Consider the following 22,833-nt stretch of genomic DNA (forward strand, 5'->3'; position numbering starts at 1 on the left):
TGAAAAAGTAATTGCCCCCTTGTTAAAAAATAACCTAACTGTGGTGTATCACACCTGAGTTCAATTTCCGTAGCCACCCCCAGGCCTGATGACTGCCACACCTGTTTCAATCAAGAAATCACTTAAATAGGAGCTGCCTGACACAGAGAAATAGACCAAAAGCACCTCAAAAGCTAGACATCATGCCAAGATCCAAAGAAATTCAGGAACAAATGAGAACAGAAGTAATTGAGATCTATCAGTCTGGTAAAGGTTATAAAGCCATTTCTAAAGCTTTGGGACTCCAGCGAACCACAGTGAGAGCCATTATCCACAAATGGCAAAAACATGGAACAGTGGTGAACCTTCCCAGGAGTGGCCGGCCGACCAAAATTACCCCAAGAGCGCAGAGACGACTCATCCGAGAGGTCACAAAAGACCCCAGGAGAACGTCTAAAGAACTGCAGGCCTCACTTGCCTCAATTAAGGTCAGTGTTCACGACTCCACCATAAGAAAGAGACTGGGCAAAAACGGCCTGCATGGCAGATGTCCAAGACGCAAACCACTGTTAAGCAAAAAGAACATTAGGGCTCGTCTCAATTTTGCTAAGAAACATCTCAATGATTGCCAAGACTTTTGGGAAAATACCTTGTGGACTGATGAGACAAAAGTTGAACTTTTTGGAAGGCAAATGTCCCGTTACATCTGGCGTAAAAGGAACACAGCATTTCAGAAAAAGAACATCATACCAACAGTAAAATATGGTGGTGGTAGTGTGATGGTCTGGGGTTGTTTTGCTGCTTCAGGACCTGGAAGGCTTGCTGTGATAGATGGAACCATGAATTCTACTGTCTACCAAAAAATCCTGAAGGAGAATGTCCGGCCATCTGTTCGTCAACTCAAGCTGAAGCGATCTTGGGTGCTGCAACAGGACAATGACCCAAAACACACCAGCAAATCCACCTCTGAATGGCTGAAGAAAAACAAAATGAAGACTTTGGAGTGGCCTAGTCAAAGTCCTGACCTGAATCCAATTGAGATGCTATGGCATGTCCTTAAAAAGGCGGTTCATGGTAGAAAACCCTCAAATAAAGCTGAATTACAACAATTTTGCAAAGATGAGTGGGCCAAAATTCCTCCAGAGCGCTGTAAAAGACTCATTGTAAGTTATCGCAAACGCTTGATTGCAGTTATTGCTGCTAAGGGTGGCCCAACCAGTTATTAGGTTCAGGGGGCAATTACTTTTTCACACAGGGCCATGTAGGTTTGGATTTTTTTTTCTCCCTAAATAATAAAAACCACCATTTACAAACTGCATTTTGTGTTTACTTGTGTTATATTTGACTAATGGTTAAATGTGTTTGATGATCAGAAACATTTTGTGTGACAAACATGCAAAAGAATAAGAAATCAGGAAGGGGGCAAATAGTTTTTCACACCACTGTAGATAGATAGATAGATAGAGAAGTTAAAGGCACAATATTATAGATAGATAGATAGATAGATAGATAGATAGATAGATAGATAGATAGATAGATAGATAGATAGATAGATAGAGAAGTTAAAGGCACAATATTATAGATAGATAGATAGATAGATAGATAGATAGATAGATAGATAGATAGATAGATAGATAGATAGATAGATAGATAGATAGATAGATAGAGGTGAAAGGCACTATATAATAGATAGATAGATAGATAGATAGATAGATAGATAGATAGATAGATAGATAGATAGATAGATAGATAGATAGATAGATAGATAGATAGAGAAGTTAAAGGCACAATATTATAGATAGATAGATAGATAGATAGATAGATAGATAGATAGATAGATAGATAGATAGATAGATAGATAGATAGATAGATAGATAGATAGATAGATAGATAGAGAAGTTAAAGGCACAATATTATAGATAGATAGATAGATAGATAGATAGATAGATAGATAGATAGATAGATAGATAGATAGATAGATAGATGTGAAAGGCACTATATAATAGATAGATAAATGTGAAAGGCACTACATAATAGATAGATAGATAGATAGATAGATAGATAGATAGATAGATAGATAGATAGATAGATGTGAAAGGCACTATATAATAGATAGATAGATAGATAGATAGATAGATAGATAGATAGATAGATAGATAGATAGATAGATGTGATTGGCACTATGCGGCAGTGTGACGCATGCATATGGGTGCCATTCTCATGCCTACCACTTTCACCGTCACTTCCCCTACCTCTTCATATCTTAAATCATTCTTGAGGCAGATTGAAGACTTAAGTGCCAGCTTAAGTGAAAAATTAAGAAAATCGTACTAAATAATTGCAACACAAAACCGGCGTGATCAGTTTTAACTTGAAAAGATGCCGACAAAAGTAGAGAAGTAGCGGGCCGCTAGGGTGGAGAAAAGAAGAGCCGCTCAGGAAACAACAAGCACAACTGGTAACTGCGCTGCTGCAACAAAATTCGATGTGTCTGAGAAACTGATGAGAGATTGGAGGAGGCAAGAAGATGAAAAAAAAAAACGAAGTGTCGTATTTTTAAACAGGTGTGTGAGTCAAGGTCTGATGTTATGATCGATTTTTCAGTTTTCAAGACCCGACTTATACGCGATGTAAAAAGGCGCTATATAGGCGCCTGACCCGACACAGACTCACACCGGAGGCACGTATAAAAACTAAGAAGTTTTTATATTTCTTTTCCTGTGGGGCACGTCTTCCCCGTGACCCCCACAGGCACAACACAGTCCCAAGTACACCCACCAAAACACACCACACTCTTTCTTCTTCCTCCTCCAAGTGTAGTCCTCCTCCTCCCGATTCAGGCTCCTTGAGTGGTGGTTGCTGGCCCCTTTTATAGTCCACCCAGAAGTCCTTCAGGTGGTTGACTTCCGAGTTCCGGCTGCACTTCCAGGTGGGGCGAATACGCTGCCCATACGGCCTCAGGAGTCCCAGCTGCAGCACCCCCTGGTGGTGCCTGTGGGACACAACAGGGCCGCACTCAACTCTAATTCCCATGGAAACCGAGGCACCGCTCCAACCCAAGGGGGTAGCCATCTAGCGTCCAGGGAGAGGTATTGCACAGTCCATGGCTGCTCCCCCGAACATATAACGAAGGGGCATCTGGGCCCGCCACAGCAAGTATATATGGTAGATTTTTTTTTGTTTACACCTTCTCACCACTAGGAGGCTCCACCGAGCTGCCAAACCCCAGGTACACGAGACCCAAAAACCACTCCGGGTTCAAATAAAGGATTTTTTTTTAAACTGTAACGATGAATACGGCCAATAAACAGATTTAAACATTCGCTCTCGCTCTCTCTTCTCTTCTCAAGTGAGTGTTGCCCGCTGCCTCCCGACTCTGATTCCGTGAGGTATGGTGGCAGGCTGCATTCAAGCTGGGCCCAGGAGTACTTCCGGTGGTATGCTGTGACATGTTGGAAGGACTTCTGGGTGATATGGCAAGCAGGGAGGTCCTCTTCCCAGCCCAACCAATGCAGTACCCTCAACCGTCACCCAAGGACCCCTACAGGTCCTTCTGCTTCCGGACTCCAATTCCCATGCATCCCTGCTGGTGTCCAAACTAGGAAAACTTGTGAGAAACACTGCTACTGATTCTAAAAAAGTCTCGAAAACAATCTTAAAGGTTTTGGGGGTCGGGGGGGGGGGGGGGGTCTACCCCATATACTTGAAAATTTGGTTCAAAAAAATAAAAATCTTTACAGACTTGAGTTCAAAACGGAACTGACTAGGAGAATCAAGATGGCAGATTTATAGGTAAGAAACAGGAAGAGGAGGGATCTTGTGGGACCAGAACCGGACGTGACATCATCAGGCTGCATTGTTTTGAGAGGTGGAAATGATGTCATGGAGGTAGGTTCTTCTGATGGTCTGCAGAAGGAGATAAAAGGAGAAAGCATTAGAGGACAGCGCCATCCCCTGGCTCTGCTGAGAAACACTTATATTTGAGGCTGTAAACCTCGTCTACAATTTGGAGGATGAACTGCTCCCGGCTTTCAGCTCTTACCAGTCCATTCTTTGGGCTCACCAAAATTGGGCAACAGAAGATGGGAAAAACGTCACCTGGTCTGACGAGTCTCGATTTCTGCTGCAAAATTCAGATGGTGGGGTCAACAACATGAAAGTAGGGATCCATCCTGCCTTGTATCAACGGTTCAGGCTGGTGGTGGTGGTGGTGTGATGGTGTGGGGGATATTTTCTTGGCACACTTTGCACCCCTTTGTACCAACTGAGCATCGTTTCAATGCCACAGCCTACCTGAGTATTGTTGCTGACCATGTCCATCCCTTTATGACTGCAGTGTCCCCATCATCTAATGGCTCCTTCCAGCAGGATAACACGCCATGTCACAAAGCTCTGATCATCTCAAACTGGAGTCTCAAACAGAACATGACGATGAGTTCTCTGGACTCCAATGGCCTCCACAGTCACCAGATCTCAGTCCAGTAGAACACCTTTGGGATGTGGTGGAACAGGAGATTCACATCATGGACGTGCAGCTGACAAATCTACAGAAACTGCGTGATGCTCTCATGTCAATGTGGAGGAATGAGGAATGTCTGCAGCACCTTGATGAATGTGTACCACCAAGACTTCTGAAGGCAATAGTGGGTCCAACCGGGTCTTAGCAAGGTGTACCTAATAAAGTGGCCACTGAGTATATTTAAAAAAATGCAGTGCACCTCCTCACTCCCTAAACAGTTAATTATTAGATGGCTCCTTCCAGCAGGATAACGCGCCATGTCACAGAGCTCAAATCATCTCAAACTGGTATCTTGAACATGACGATGATTTCGCTGGACTCAAATGGCCTCCCACAGTTAGCAGATCTCAATCTAGTAGAACACCTTTGGGTTGTGGTGGAATGGGAGATTTGAGTCACAGATCATGTCAATGTGGACCACAATCCCTCAGGAATGTTTCCTGCACCGTGTTGAATTTGAGCCATGAAGAATTACAGCAGCTCTGAAGACCAAAGGGGGGTCCAACCAAGGTACTAGCAGGGTGTACCTAATAAAGTGGCCACTGAGAATATTTAAGACAATAAGATATTGCAGGCAGTGCATCTCCTCACTCCCTAAACAGTTAATTATTAGATGGCTCCATCCAGCAGGATAATGCGCCATGTCACAAAGCTCAGATCATCTCAAACGGGTTTCTTGAACATAACGATGAGTTCTCTGGACTCCAATGGCCTTCACAGTCACCAGATCTCAATCCAGTAGAACACCTTTGGGATGTGGTGGAACGGGAGATTCACATCATGGACGTGCAGCTGACAAATCTACAGAAACTGTGTGATGCTCTCATGTCAATGTGGAGGAATGAGGAATGTCTGCAGCACCTTGATGAATGTGTGCCACCAAAAATTCTGAAGGCAATAGTGGGTCCAACTGGGTCTTAGCAAGGTGTACCTAATAGAGTGACCACTGAGTATATTTAAAAAAATGAGATATTGCAGGCAGTGCACCTCCTCACTCCCTAAACAGTTAATTATTAGATGGCTCCTTCCAGCAGGATAATGCGCCATGTCACAAAGCTCAGATCATCTCAAACGGGTTTCTTGAACATAACGATGAGTTCTCTGGACTCCAATGGCCTTCACAGTCACCAGATCTCAATCCAGTAGAACACCTTTGGGATGTGGTGGAACAGGAGATTCATATCATGGACGTGCAGGTGACAAATCTGCAGAAACTGCATGATGCTATCATGTCAATGTGGACCACAATCTGGAGATTCACATCATGGACGTGCAGCTGACAAATCTACAGAAACTGCGTGATGCTCTCATGTCAATGTGGAGGAATGAGGAATGTCTGCAGCACCTTGATGAATGTGTGCCACCAAGAATTCTGAAGGCAATAGTGGGTCCAACTGGGTCTTAGCAAGGTGTTCCTAATAAAGTGGCCACTGATTGTATTTAAAAAAATGAGATATTGCAGGCAGTGCACCTCCTCACTCCCTAAACAGTTTATTATTAGATGGCTCCTTCCAGCAGGATAACGCGCCATGTCACAAAGCTCAGATCATCTCAAACTGGTTTCTTGAACATGACGATGCGTTCACTGGACTCCAATGGCCTCCACAGTCAGTAGACCTCAATCCAGTGGTGGAACAGGAGATTCACATCAGGGATGTGTAGCTGACAGATCCACAGGAACTGCGTGAGGCTGTCACGTCAACATGGAGCAACAGTCCTTGAGGAATTTTTCCAGCACCTTGTTGAGTCTGTGCCACCAAGAACTCTGAAGGCAAAAGGGGGTCCTACTGGGTCCTAGCAAGGTGTACCTAATAAAATGAGAATAATAACAATTCAATCTGGATAATGATCAGCTCATCTTGGCAGCTTAGGCTACCAGGCAGCTCTCCATCATCTAACTGCGGACCTCTGCAGCTTTGGGACTGAGAAGCTCCATTGATCTGCCAATGGGATTGCATGCTTGTGTCACATGGTTTACACAGCAGGCACAGGTCTAGAGGAGGACACGCCCACTAGCAGCCAGTCAGATGATCCTCCCACAGCCCTAATCTTAACCGTAGTGTAAGGACGCTTTAATATAACGAAGAGTGAGGTTCTGTTTAACCAGGCAGGTTGAAAAACAAGCAAATCCCATCTGATGGTTAATTTGATTTGCTCCTCAATGGAGGAGAGCTCTGCAGTGAGACTCTCTTGTGACTGTCCTCTGGTCTGACGTGGTCTGGCAGGACCCTTGGATGGAATGGAGGTGACACGGGACGGCCCCATCCGTGAATGTGATGGCAGAGAAAGAAGAAGCACGGCTGGTGGCTTGAATGGAGCAGTAGAGACCACCACACTCTTCTATATGCCTCAATCTGAGTCCATTCTGATGGTCCTTGACACACCTCTTGCACCAGCGAGGGTCTTGCACGACATCAGCCGCCATTCAGTCCCCGGTCTTTCATCTGTATTAGTCCAGGCTGTCTTTCTGGATGGGGAAGGGGTCCCCCTAAAACTTGTCCTCATTCAGGAAGCTCATAAATTCGACCTGTACAAGTAAATGTGATGTCCCAGACAGAGGATAGGAGGAGCAGCTCCGCACTCAGTGTGGGGGGGTACAGGTTATAGCAGACCACTCTTGGGCCAGTGGTGACCACCCAGGCTGATGCTGAACCTCGGAGCAGCACTTAAGAGGAGTTCTAGATCTCATCTAGTAGGATTATAAATGTGCCCGAGCAACAAGTGACTTATCCAGTGTGACACACGTGTGCCTGGGAGGAAGCTGAAGCGCTCAAATGAAGGTAACTCTGCGGCAGACCAGGAGGGGGCGGAGCGCGCTAATCCTTTCTCTCTTTCCACTGCAGACCAATTACGGGAAATTCTGCCTGGCGCTGATGACATCACTTCTGGTCCCGACCCTGACTATGTCACTTCCGGTCACAGCCCCGATGACATCACTTCCTCTGCCTTGATTTAAAACCGCCATCTTTACCTCACTCATCGAGTCAGTTCTGCTTTGGACTCCCCGTCTGTACACATCTGTACAATCAATTTATCGAATTTTTCAGATGGGTTCAAGTATACGGGAGGCTGCCCCAAACCTTTTTTTGTGGCTCTTTTGTCTTTCTTTGACACCAGCTTCTCCTTAAAGATTATTTTTAAAATAGAGGTATGGCTCACAATGAATCGACACATCATTAACTGAGAGACGGCGAGATGTTAATTACTAGCCACTGCTGTTAATGGGCAATTAGATGGGCAACTAAGCAAACCAAAGAGAAACACAAAGCCACAATGAGGCTAACCATGGATGACATAAACTTGGGACTGATTGCGATAACACTCAGAACTCTGAGGATCGTCTCCTCTTCATCCGCTGCTAGTATGGTACCATCTCAGGTGCACTCCAGCTGATCTGAGGAGGCTTGTCATCTAATCAGCTGCTTGCCTCTCTGCACCTTTACACAAATGTTATAATCAGCTTGGTGACGTCCATTTAATTAGTATCAGACACCAAGCCCCAGGCCGATCACAGCTGAACAACTCGGCGCCTGTCAGACGGGTTCAGCTGTGCCATTAAAGGCTCCTCACTGTGCAGAGGCAGCTCGTTGTATTGTGAGAACCGCCCTCTAGTGGTGACTGCCAGTATAACAGCAACATTTAATTACCTGATATGAAGATCTTTAATAAGGGAGCAGCTGCTTCAGGGAAAGAGCGGATTTCTCTTTTTGGTGTTTTTTGCTTTTCCAAAGCAGTGTACATTAATTTTAACTTTATTGAGGAGATTGGAGCTGCCTCTCTTTCCCTCACTTATGGGAAATGCATACAATATTATTTTAGATAACAGGAAGCCTGTGTTATTTAAGGCAGGGAAAAAGAAACAAACATAGGTTGCATATGAAGTTTGGACAGTCATTGTGCCGTTAAAAATACCAGATATGGGAAGACATTGTGCTGAGAGGAAAAGTATTTATTAAAATAGACAGACAAACAGACAGATAGATAGAGTGAAAGGCACTATATAATAGATAGATAGATAGATAGATAGATAGATAGATAGATAGTATGAAAGGCATTATATGATTGATAGATAGATAGATAGATAGTATGAAAGGCATTATATGATAGATAGATAGATAGATATGGAAGGCACTATATAATAGATAGATAGATAGATAGTATGAAAGGCATTATATAATAGATAGAGTGAAAGGCACTATATAATAGATAGATAGTATGAAAGGCATTATATAATAGATAGATAGATAGATATGGAAGGCACTATATAATAGATAGATAGTATGAAAGGCATTATATAATAGATAGATAGATAGATAGATAGATAGATATGGAAGGCACTATATAATAGATAGATAGATAGATAGAGTGAAAGGCACTATATAATAGATAGATAGTATGAAAGGCATTATATAATAGATAGATAGATAGATAGATATGGAAGGCACTATATAATAGATAGATAGATAGATAGTATGAAAGGCATTATATAATAGATAGAGTGAAAGGCACTATATAATAGATAGATAGTATGAAAGGCATTATATAATAGATAGATAGATAGATATGGAAGGCACTATATAATAGATAGATAGTATGAAAGGCATTATATAATAGATAGATAGATAGATAGATAGATAGATAGATAGATATGGAAGGCACTATATAATAGATAGATAGATAGATAGATAGATATGGAAGGCACTATATAATAGATAGATAGATAGATAGATAGATAGATAGATAGATAGATAGATAGATAGATAGATAGAGTGAAAGGCACTATATAATAGATAGATAGTATGAAAGGCATTATATAATAGATAGATAGATAGATAGATAGATATGGAAGGCACTATATAATAGATAGATAGATAGATAGTATGAAAGGCATTATATAATAGATAGAGTGAAAGGCACTATATAATAGATAGATAGTATGAAAGGCATTATATAATAGATAAATAGATAGATAGATATGGAAGGCACTACATAATAGATAGATAGATAGATAATATGAAACAACAATCGATCCGCTCATTCGTGAAGCCAACTTGATATTTTCACATCTGACCAACTCACTGATCACTAACACCCCGCCTCCATTGGGACAAACTCCTCCAATATAAATTTAAGGCGGTGGCTTAGACGCTCAAGATTCACAGTCATTTCGGCTGCCGTGGCCTAAGCCACTCAGTTCAAAACAAGTTTAGCAGTTTACACCAAATTAAGATAGAATCTAGAAAGATAGAAAAGAGAAAGTAGAATGTCAGAAGAAAAGAATCACCACACTCACCTCACAGCGTCCACCACCAGTTCCACTCGCTTACACTCAAGACAACCACCCAGCATGCACAGCGACAGGGATAGATAGATAGATAGATAGGTGGATAGATGGATAGATATGGAAGGCATTACATGATAGATATAGGTATAGATAAACAGGAATTGAAAGGCACTTTTATACTAGATAATAATATGAATGATTTTTCAACAGCCAGAAGTTTTCCGCCTAAGTGTGGGAATTTAAACATTATGATTTCGCTCTGCCTAATCCTGACCACACACATCGCTTGCTAGGACGTCACATAGTCATTTTTTCCTAATATCATTTCTGCAGAATTTTCTGCAAAAACAGGATTGTTCAGGCAAAGGTTAATCATACATCAAAAGGTCTGAAGACTTACAATGTAACACAACTTCTACAAATAATACATTGCAAACACAAATATAGTACATCTGTTTTTAGTTACACTTTATCCAGTTCAAAGGTGCGAGGGAAGTTCCTCCCTCCAGGAGAATGTGGAATTGTTAGTCAACCTAACCTCGTAGTCTTTGGGATTGGCAGGAAAGCATAAAATCTGGAGAAACCCAGGAGTCTGAAGCTGTGAAATCTCTCCAAGCCTCTATATATGAATGTAGAGAGTTACAAAAGGTTCATGTTAGCATCTGCAAGAAGAAGAATTACTCATCAATCCATTGTTGGCTAAACTGCTTTTTAATTTCAGAGTCTTGACAGCAGTGGGAGACAAACTGGGAACAATCCCAGTCCGTCAGAGGGCATTCAGATATCGGCACCCACATTCACTTACACCAAGTCAACACACTTACACGCCTTTAGGACATGGCAAGGAAATGGAGTAGCTGGAAAGAAATCTATGCTGACATAAGAAAACAAGGAAACACACAGAGCCTGGCATTCAGAGCCATGACAACGGAGATGAGAGGCAGCACCAGTGCACTAAAAGGGCTACAGGATATACCAGATAGATAGATAGATAGACAGATATGAAAGGCACTATATAATAGATAGATAGATAGATAGATAGATAGATAGATAGATAGATAGATAGATAGATAGATAGATAGATGTGAAAGGCACTATATAATAGATAGATAGATAGATAGATAGATAGATAGATAGATAGATAGATAGATAGATAGATAGATAGATAGATAGATAGACAGAAAAGTGAAAGGCACAATATAATAGATAGATAGATAGATAGATATAATATCTATCTATCTATCTATCTATCTATCTATCTATCTATCTATCTATCTATCTATCTATCTATCTATCTATCTATCTATCTATTATATTGTGCCTTTCACTTATCTATCTATCTATCTATCTATCTATCTATCTATCTATCTATCTATCTATCTATCTATCTATCTATCTATCTATCTATCTATCTATCTATCTATCTATCTATCTAAGTGAAAGGCACAATATAATAGATAGATAGATATGAAAGACACTATATAATAGATAGATAGATAGATAGAGAAGTGAAAGGCACAATATAATAGATAGATAGATATGAAAGGCACTATATAATAGATAGATAGAGAAGTGAAAGGGACAATATAATAGATAGATAGATAGATAGATAGATAGATAGATAGATAGATAGATAGATAGATAGATAGATAGATAGATAGATAGATAGATAGATATGAAAGGCACTATATAATAGATAGATAGATAGAGAAGTGAAAGGCACAATATAATAGATAGATAGATAGATAGATAGATAGATAGATATAATATCTATCTATCTATCTATCTATCTATCTATCTATCTATCTATCTATCTATCTATCTATTATATTGTGCCTTTCACTTTATCTATCTATCTATCTATCTATCTATCTATCTATCTATCTATCTATCTATCTATCTATCTATCTATCTATCTAAGTGAAAGGCACAATATAATAGATAGATAGATAGATAGATAGATAGATAGATAGATATGAAAGGCACTATATAATAGATAGAGAAGTGAAAGGCACAATATAATAAATAGATAGATAGATAGATAGATAGATAGATAGATAGATAGATAGATAGATAGATAGATAGATAGATAGATAGATAGATAGATAGATAGATCCTTCAGCTTTGGAGCCCCGCCATGTGAGTGGCACCAACTTGTACCCGTGCTGACATTCGAGAGTGATTGAGGTTTATGTGCCTACCATTATTTAACAATATTATTCTCTCAGTTATTTTGGGGATGGCCTTTATGTCTCCACCTTCTTCCTTCCAGTAGATTAATCGTAATATAAAACAACATAACATTCTCAGACTGCTTTACTCCAATTAAGGCCCTGAGAAGCTGAACCCTTTTCCAGCAGCATCTGCCTCAAGTTGAGAACCCACCCTGGAAGGGACACCAGACTATCCTAGGGCCCAATTATGTCAAAGCCCCCACTGGCATAGGCACCAATTAACCTAATACACACACACACGTCACTGGTGGCTGAAGGCACACACAGATATAGGAGGAACATTGAAAGTCCACAAGGCAGCGACTGTGTAAGGCTTTAAAGTGCAGGTCACTGCATCCTTCTGACGCACTTCATTCCCATCCTGTCATACTGGGATGCACACATGGCTCTGGTTCATTGCAGAGTGCCAGTATAACCAGTATATCTAAAGTAAACTGAATGGAATTGAACTGTGAAGTGGCCAGTGAGACAGGCCAGCTGTGCACATACTGAGTGACAGAAGACCTCGTAGGGCTGTCCCTATTTTGCCCAACAGGGTCCCTGAGGGAGACTCACATGGTGACCACCGGGTGGGGCGGGAGGGCACTGACAATTGAAAGGGGAGGACTGACCCACAGTGCTGCATTTCTCCTTTTTTTGCTCACATTGTGGACATTTTATCCCCCTCTTCTGGGGGGGGGCACATTTCTTTTTCACTAATCTTGCTCAACTTTTGCCTCAGCATTCCTTAAGCCGAGTTTCATCTTTTTCTTTTTTCACCTGACATCTTCAAGCACCCCCCCCCCCAGCCCCTTTTACTTAATGCACGTGGGCTAAAAAAAAAAATCCCAAAAAATAATATAAAAAGCGAAGGCTCTGTAAGGGTAAGCGACTGGGAAACAAGCCTTCAACTTGTTTATTTTATCGATATGCACAGGAAATATCGACATTACGGGAAGCTGGTGTCAGAGAAAGGTTAGAGACTCTTTCATCAAGGCCGGGGATGGGTGGGGGGCTTTCAATTAGACACGCTGCTAACTACACCCACATGTGAGCGGCAGCTTTACACAGAGGGAGACCACCCTGCGGTTATTTGCTCTTTAACTTACACTTAATTATTAGTTTTTATTTTACTGGACATTTTTTCGGTTTTTGTCTGGACTGTCCGGCACTCATTCCTGCCTTATGCACAGTGCTGTTTGGGACAAGTTCTGCCCCCCAAGCCCCCACTAAATCTCCATTTGGACGAAGTGCGCCTGAGAATGGCATGCTGTGGTATTTTTAGCTGTTGCCTTCATTTTGAAAGCTCGTGTTCCCTTTAACTTTTCCCTTGATTTCAGCCCACCATAAAGAGGCTTTTCTGTCAGAAGGGCTCCAGTGCGTCTTTTCGTCTATTTAGGACACCGAGTGATATATATATATATATATATATATACATATATATAGGGGGGGGGCAGCCATGAGAGGGTCAAGTGAAAATGGCCCCGAGTCAAAGGGGACTCGTAAAGTAAATAGCCACATCTGCTAAACGACTTCCTCTCTTTCTTGCAGGAATGGGGCCTTGTGACGTAGGTTTATAATGAGCAAGGAGCTGTTTGGGAACCGAGCTCATGATAAACATCTTGACGGGCGTCCAGTGCCTCGATAAAACTTGGAATGGAGTGGTGGTCAAGAAATGTCAAGGATTCGTTATAAATCATCACTCTAGGAAGCAGTGGACAAAAAAAAAAAAAGTAAAAAAGGCCACACTTTGATGACTGTGACAAGGGTGGCATGGTGGCACAGCGGTTGGGTTTCCCTCACACCTCCAGGGACAAGAGACTGACTTAGCACTTTCTTTATGGATCTGACATGCTCTTCAGGTCCCCAGACTTCTGTGTGGTGGTGACATGTGCCCATCTGCACATACAGATTTTAGTCATTGAATAGGTTTTATATTAATAAAACGTGTTACGTATTACTGTGGGTCTACCGCCATTTAATTGAAATGAATTCACCAGAGTGGAACCGCAGTCCACAATTCCTACAACGTCAACTCGCATCAGTCGAGGGCATCATTCTTGATGGGCACATTCCAAGGCATTTGTTGCCTGCACTAACAAACTGAATTATGTTTTTCATTCCAACAGATGGTGCATACAACAACATAACCTAATGAAGGAGATTTTAAATAGAAAAAGGACAGAAGATGAAAAGGGGCTTATAGAGGAAGTAGCGATCCTATTGGAGCACATTGACTGTTACACAGCTGACTGCAAGGGTCTCAAACTTGGGTCCAGGGGGCTAGGGTGCCCTCTTTAGATCTGTAGTGGACTTTGGTGTTTATTTACAAGATTTTCTCCCACTGGCACGGTGGTGGCACTGCTGTCTTGAAACAAGGAGAGTGGCATGCATGTTCTGGGTGTTCCCCGTATGGAATTTGTATGTCCTGTCCATGTCTGCATGTGTTTCCCCCCAAATAATAATAATAATAATAATTCATTACATTTATATAGCGCTTTTCTTAGTACTCAAAGCGCTATCCACACAGGGAGGAAATGGGAAGTGAACCCACAATCTTCCACAGTCTCCGTACTGCAAAGCAGCAGCACTACCACTGCGCCCAAAGTCCAAAGACATGCCGATTAGATAGCGATGCTAAAATGATTCCTGATGTGTGTGTGTTGGGCTGGCGACCTGTCTAGTGGTTGCTCCTGCCTTGTGCATGAGGCTTGCTGGCATAGGCTCCCTGCTCTGTATAATGGATGGATGGACGCCTTCATTTTGCTGTACTAATGAGGGGCACAGATCACCAGAATGTTGGACTCCAAAGAGATTGGTGCTTGCTCTCTCGTTCGTTTTTTGATTTCCTTCCATCCATCCATCCATCATCCAACCCGCTGAATCCGAACACAGGGTCACGGGGGTAGGCTGGAGCCAATCCCAGCCAACACAGGGCACAAGGCAGGAACCAATCCCGGGCAGGGTGCCAACCCACCGCAGTTTTTTGATTTCCATTTTGCAATTGAAATTTTCCTTCATTAAGTGATATTCTCACTTTTTCTGACTGTGGCATCTCTGCAGCCCGAAGTCTCCACCCTGGAGCTCCAAGTCATGATGAACAGTTGTCAGTCTTGGAGGTCTCTGCAGCTGATTTTTATCGGCCCCCACTGGAATCAACTCCACCACCTTGGAGCTCCAGGGTTAGGGTTGAGATACCAGATTCAGAAAATGTGACACTATTGCTTAATAAAGGAAACATTTTCTTGCCTCAGTTATACATGATTTGGTTTTGGAATGGGATTCTCAATAGCCGTGCTAATTTTTGCACCATCTATTGGAATGGAAAATGTAACATAGTGGTAGAGCCAATAAAAGTCCTGCCTCCCAGTTCTGGGGACTCGGGTTCAAGCCATAAAACTTAATTCTCCCAATGCAGAGATGACGTGTTGTCGACTCACCCAGCTGCATGGATTTAATTCACCAATTAGGTCAGGCGCCTCAACTACTCCTGACCAGTTACGATTATGCAAATGAAGTTTGTGACCGGAAATGACTGGAAAAGTCATGTAGTGGGACAGAAGATTTTACAGAAGCACAGTGTCACCAGATAATATGAGAAGTAGGGGGTGCCCTGTGCCAGTTCCTCAGATCATTAAGGTCAGTTTGGTAAAACAGAGATGCCTCATGGGCTCCGAAAATTTGCACCATCCGTAGGAATGGAAAATGTAAATTAGTGCAGGGGTACTGGTGGGGCTGAGAGCACCATGGAGACCCCTTAACTATATCACTTTTATAATGTACAGAAAAAGCTTTACAAACGTGGCAGAACATCAAACCATCAATAGCCGGGGGGAAGCGTCCGCCATTTAGCAAGCTCAGGCGAGAGGAAGTCTCCTGGTTCTCCTAAACTTGTAGCAAAAAAAAATCAGAAGTCATTAATCTGGGGGCTTAAAGAGAAACACATGTGGAGCAGGAGAAATAAGCTTCAAATTGTGAAAGGCTGATAAACGTGTGAGATGCACGGCCCTTTTGGCTCTCCCGAGTCGCCTCCTCATAAACACAGCAGGGAGGATGGCGGAGAAGATGGATTGCGGCAAATGTCTGTTTAATGGACTGCCTCCTGCATTTTGGAGGAATGGTAACTGCATTAAAGAAAAATGACACGATCAAAGCAACAGGAGAAGCTTGAAAGTCATGAAGTAATAAAAAAGAAAATGAATCAAACATTCACACATTCAGACAGAAGAGTGCAGGCCAAAGCTCTGTAAAGATTTCAAAGTGGCTTGCTGGTGATGAATATGGACTGTGCTCCATGAGGACACTGGTTCAGTTTGCCACCACTCACTGAATGTTTAATTTTGAGCACCCCTCATGCCTGCCTGTTGTCACATTGTTGTGACGCCTTTATCCAAAGCAATTTAAAGCATTCGAGATACTATCAGCCTTAATAAAAAGATCAGTGTCTGTGTGTCTGTCCGGTCACTATGTCTCTGTCATTCCAACAGATGGTGCATCAAAAACATTTACATGCCAAATAGAGACACATGCATTGCATTTCTCATTCCAGCATCACAAACATTAACACTGCCTTTACGAATCTTGTACCATATGGCATATAACGGAGACATGTGCATTGCATGTGTCATTCCAACAGATGGTGCATCCTAAACACTAACATTATTTTTACAAATTCCATGCCAAATGGCAAATAACTGAGACACGTGCATTACATTTGTCATTCCAACAGAGGGTGCATAACAGACAATAATATTACTTTTACGAATCCCATGCCAAATGCCATATAACAGAGACACATGTATTACATTTTTCATTCCAACAGATGGTGCAGCACAAACATTAACAGTATTTTTACACATCCCATGCCAAATGGCTTGTAACAGAGACATATGTATTGTATTTATCATTCCAGCAGATGGTGCATCACAAACATTAACTTATTTTTAACAAATCCCATGCCAAATGGCATATAATAGAGACATATGCATTGCATTTGTCATTCCAACAAATGGTGCATCACAAATATTAACACTATTTTACAAATCCCATGCCAAATATCATGTAACAGAGACATAGGCCTTACATTTGTCATTCCAACAAATGGTGCATCCCAAAGACTAACATTATTTTTGCAAATACCATGCCAAATGGCATGAAACAGAGACATGTGCATTGCATTTGTCATTCCAATAGATGGTGCATCACAAACAATAATTTTGCTTTTACAAGTCTCATGCCAAATGACATATATTAGAGACATATGCATTGCATTTGTCATTCCAACAGATGGTGCATCACAATCATTAACACTTTTTTTATTAATCCCATTCCAAATTGCATATAATACAGACATATACTCTGCATTTTTCCTTCGAACAGATGGCGCATCATAAACATTTGAAGTAATGTGCTTTATTGCTAAAAATGTTTGTGATGTGCCATCACTTGACATGACATATGTAATAATAATACATTTAATTTATATAAATCATTTTATTATGTCATACAGTACATTCCAACTGATGGTGCTTTGAATATGTCAATGCTTATGTCTACATTGATTATTCAGATTTCAACCCATTTTAAACGGGTAGCACAGCTAGTCCATCTTAATACAAAATAACTGTGTGTCTGTGTATTTGTGTGTCTGTCTGGTTTCTATCTCATTCCAACAAATGGCACATCACAAACATTTGTAATAATAAAAAAACATTGCATTTGTCATTTCAACAGATGGTGCATCACAAATTTTTATAGTAATGAATTTTCTTGCCGATTCTAGGAAGAGCATGTCAGATTCCAATCTTTTTCCACTCCACCATAAACTCCTGCTTAATGAAGTGCTGAAGGTTCTCCCATCTCAGCAGAGGACTTCTGAAGCTCTGACTGACCATTGGGATTTTGGTCACCTCCCTGACCAGGACCTTTCTTGTCCCTTTACTCTTTTTGACTGGATGGCAAATCCAGGAAGAGTCCTGGTGGTTCTAAACTTTTCCCATTTCACAATTCTTGAGGCCACTGTTCTCGTTTGAGAAATCATTTGATCCCTGTGCCCTGATCGTGTGTCCCAGAGGTCTTCAAAGAGTTCCTTGGGCTTCATGGATTTGGTTTTTGTCCTGCCTGCCATGCAGTGTGAATTGTTGGACCTTCTATACACAGGTACACGTGTGCCTTTCTAAATGATGTCCAATCAATTCAGGGGGCCACAGGTGGAGCTCCAATCAAGTTCTAGAAACACCACAAGGAGAATTAAAACAAACAGGATGGACCTGAGCACAATGACAAGTGACACAGATAACTTCTATGACAAGAGTTTTCAGATTTAGATTTTTGATAAATTTGCAAACATTTCTGCAAACATGTCATTTAGATAGATAGATAGATAGATAGATAGATAGATAGATAGATAGATACTTTATTAATCCCAAGGAGAAATTCACAAATATATTGTCATTATGGGTTATTGGGTATCAAACAATAAAGTGCGCCGAAAGTGAAGGGGTCTCGGAGACTTTCAGAATCCACTGTTCACAGAAAGAAAAAAAAAAGATTTCAGGCTGGGCTCCGTAAAACGTGTCCTCCTGAGCTCTAAATGGCCAGCCAAAGATGAACGGAGCAGATTTTGAGATGTGCGGGACTAAAATGATTCATGTCTTAATGTTGCATTAGTCACGTCTGCCACGGAAATGAAGTCGGCAGAAGAGGGAACGATCGGGTGGTAAATCAACATGATTCATTAAGCAATGTTAATTTATTAACGAGAGGACAAATGAGCCGCGCACACGGAGTTAGTGTCCCCGCTTGGCCATCGGTCATTTGTTACCGTGAATTAAAGACGTTCGCGGGCCACTCGGAGCTCAGGTTCGCGTAAAGCGCATCATAGCGGAGGAATGAGGACGAGCAATTGATCATCACCGAGGGGGGGCGCGCAGCCCGGCAAACTTCACTTTCTTTCTTTCTTTCTTTCTTTCTTTCTTTCTTTCTTTCTTTCTTTCTTTTTGCAATGAAGAAATTATACACGGAATTGTGGCAGTTAATTTTTTTGTCTTTAATTAACTTCAGCATCTCCAAAAGAATGTTTCTAGGTTAGCAATTTTTAAAAAAAATTGGGCCATGACCTTGCCATTTAGGTCACTAGGAAGGAAAAGATTAAGAGTGATAGAGAGCCGGACCTGGTGGGTTTCTGTAAGGCAAAATTAAAAATAAGAATTTTCTTAGGTTACAAGTTTTATAAGATAACCAAAAATTTGCAAACTTTTATAGAACTGTGGTGTGTAACGAATGCAGTTTGTAAAATTATTAATGAGGAGTGTGTTTTCTTTTGTGAATTAATTATTATGAAACTATGGCAGAGTACACAGTCATAGGTTACACAGGATGATCTCTCTTTTTTGATGTTTTATTGCTTTTTGTATTGATTGTTAATATTTAATAAAAGGTGTATTTAAAACTCAAACTTTCTTTCTTTCTTTCTTTCTTTCTTTCTTTCTTTCTTTCTTTCTTTCTTTCTTTCTTTCTTTCTTTAGTTACTTTTCATTTTATATAACACCTGTCCATCCATCCATTATCCATCCCATTATATCCTAACTACAGGGTCACGGGGGTCTGCTGGAGCCAATCCCAGCCAACACAGGGCGCAAAGTAGGAAATAAACCCCGGGCAGTGCGCCAGCCCTTATAACACCATTTTTATGAATCCCATGCAAAATGACATAGAACAGAGACACAGGCATTGCATTTTTCATTCCAACAGGGGGTGCATCACAAATACTTGAAGTAATACATTTTATTGCTAGAAATATTTTGTGATGTACCATCATTGGGCATGATAATAATAATAATAATAATAATAATAATAATAATACAGTCAGTCAGTTATTATCCAACCCGCTATATCCTAACACATGATCACGGGGGTCTACTGGAACCAATCCCAGCCAACACAAGGCGCAAGGCAGGAAGTAAACCCTGGGCAGGGCGCTAGCCCATATAACACCTGTGAAATAGTAATACTACATTTTTACAAATCCCATGCCAAATGACATAGAACAGAGACATAGGCATTGCATTTGTCATTCCAACAGATGGTGCATCACAAATACTTGAAGTAATACATAGTATTGCTAGGAATATTTTGTGATGTACCATCATTGGGCATGATATATGTGATAATAATAATAATAATAATACAGTCAGTCATTATCCAACCCGCTATATCCTAACTACAGGGTCACGGGGGTCTGCTGGAGCCAATCCCAGCCAGCACAGGGCGCAAGGCAGGAACAAACCCCGGGCAGGGTGCCAGCCCACTGCAGGGCACACACCCACACACCAAGCACACACACTAGGGACAATTTAGGATCGCCAATGCACCTAACCTGCATGTCTTTGGACTGTGGGAGGAAACCCACGCAGACAGAGGGAGAACATGCAAACTCCACACAGGGAGGACCCGGGAAGCGAACCACAGGTCTCCTAACTGTGAGACAGCAGCGCTACCACTGCACAACCGTACCACCCATAATAATACATTTTATGTTCAATAGATTTTATTACTACATGCATTATAAAATACAATACATTCCAACTGATGGTGCTCTGCAAATGTTAATGGTTAGGTCTACTTTGATTATTTAGATTTCAACTTCAAAGTGAAGTCAAGTACACAATGTGACAGGATAAGAGAATTTCATGGACTTGGAGTATAAATTCTAACAGAATGACTGCAAATGTGAATTCTTTTTGAGGAAAACTGGCGTGTTCATGAGGCAATTTGTAAACTTGAACATAATGAGTTGTTTTTTCTTATTTGACATATGAATTAAATATTGTTTTCTTTTTGGGGCAAGTTGGGGCTTTCTTTGTTTGCTTTACTTATGATATTGTAAATGACTTGTTGAGTATAAATTAATAAAGTTTGATTCAGAATTTAAAAAAAATCTTTCTTTCTTTCTTTTCTTTCTTTCTTCTTCTTTCTTTCTTTCTTTCTTTCTTTCTTTCTTTCTTTTCTTTCTTTCTTTCTTTCTTTTCTTTCTTTCTTTCGTGATTCTTCATTTTATACCGCACCTATCATATATGGTAAAGTGTCTCCAGGGTCCATTAGCAGATCTGGATTTTGTTCCTTAATGGTGCGGCTCAGACTTGTAGGAGTGTGTGGGGGAGTAAAGCCGTGCAGTGCAGTGTTTAATGGGGGGATTGGTTGAATCGCTTCTTGTCGTGTTTTCAGCCAGGGGCTTTCAAAGTCTTATTTCACGTCTTTTTTCTTTTTTGTTTATTTTTGTGCCATTTCTTTTATGTTAATGTGGCTTTTTGTTGATTACACGTGTTGTTTTGTTTTTGATCTTGTCTGGCCGCACCATGAGGTTTCTGTTTTTTGATTCCTCCAGTGCCTGTAACAGCCTTGGCGTATCTCCCAGTGGACATTGGAGAAGGTGCCTGGGACTGCATTTGTCAGGGTCTCAGCCCTGTTAAGGACACCAATGGGCAAGCAGGAGAGACTTGAGCAAGAGGGAGCATTGGGAACGAAAGGAAGTGTCGATTCTGACTGTGGTTTTATTTTGGGTTTTAATTGAGTGGTCGTGATCAGAGAGTAGTGCAAGTACTGATGAAGATACCAACGGAGGTGGATGGACAAGTGAGCCGGCTTTGACATGAGTCTAAGGAGGTGGTTGAGACAGAAGCCAGTTGGTGGGCTGCATTTGTTGGGATTGAGTGAGAGACAGCACTGGGAATAAGAGGAAAGTGCTGATGCTGACTGTAATTATTTATTGACTTTGTTTAGTGGATTTTAACGTCCTCACCAGAGCACTGCTTAATGAATTATTTATTAAGAATTGAGAATGCAATGTAATGCATTTTAATACTACAAATGCTTGTGATGTGCCACCTGTTGAAATGACTAACACAATGCATTTGTCTCTGTTAAAAAACCATCTTGCATGGAATTCGTTAATGGGGTGTTATTGTTTATGAGGTGCCATCTATTAGAATGACATGCAGTATGCAATGAATTTATTTCTAGAAATGTTTGTGATTCACCATCTGTTGGAATGCATATATTGCTCTTGTATATGCAATCTTGTATGGAATTCATGAAAGCAGTGTTAATGTTTGTGATGCGCCATCTGTTGAAATGACTAACACAATGGATTTGTCTCTGTTATAAACCACTTGGTATGGAATTCGTTAAAGGGGTGTTATTGTTTATGACGTGCCATCTATTAAAATGACATACAGTATGCAATGAATTTATTTCTAGAAATGTTTGTGATGCACCATATTGTTGGAATGCATATATTGCTCTTGTATATGCAATCTTGTATGAAATTCATGAAAGCAGTGTTAATGTTTGTGATGCACCCTCTGTTGGAATAGTAAATGCAATGCATTCTGTAAATGCTTCTGATGCACCATCTGTTGAAATGACTAACATAATGGATTTGTCTCTGTTTTAAACCACCTGGTATAGAATTTGTTAAAGGGGTGTTATTGTTTATGAGGTGCCATCTATTAGAATGACATACAGTATGCAATGCATTTATTTTTAGAAATGTTTGTGATGCACCATCTGTTGGAATGCATATATCTCTTTTTCATGAAAGTGGTCTTAATGTTTGTGATGCGCCATCGGTTGGAATAACAAATGCAATGCATATATCTCTTTTGTATATGCAATCTTGTATGGAGTTCATGAAGCAGTGTTAATGTTTGTGATGTGCCCTCTGTTGGAATAGTAAATGCAATGCATTCTATAAATGCTTGTGATGCACCATCTGTTGAAATGACTAACACAATGGATTTGTCTCTGTTTTAAACCACCTGGTATGGAATTCATTAAAG

Source organism: Erpetoichthys calabaricus, chromosome 5 (genome assembly GCF_900747795.2).
Source record: "Erpetoichthys calabaricus chromosome 5, fErpCal1.3, whole genome shotgun sequence".
Lineage (NCBI taxonomy): Eukaryota > Metazoa > Chordata > Cladistia > Polypteriformes > Polypteridae > Erpetoichthys > Erpetoichthys calabaricus.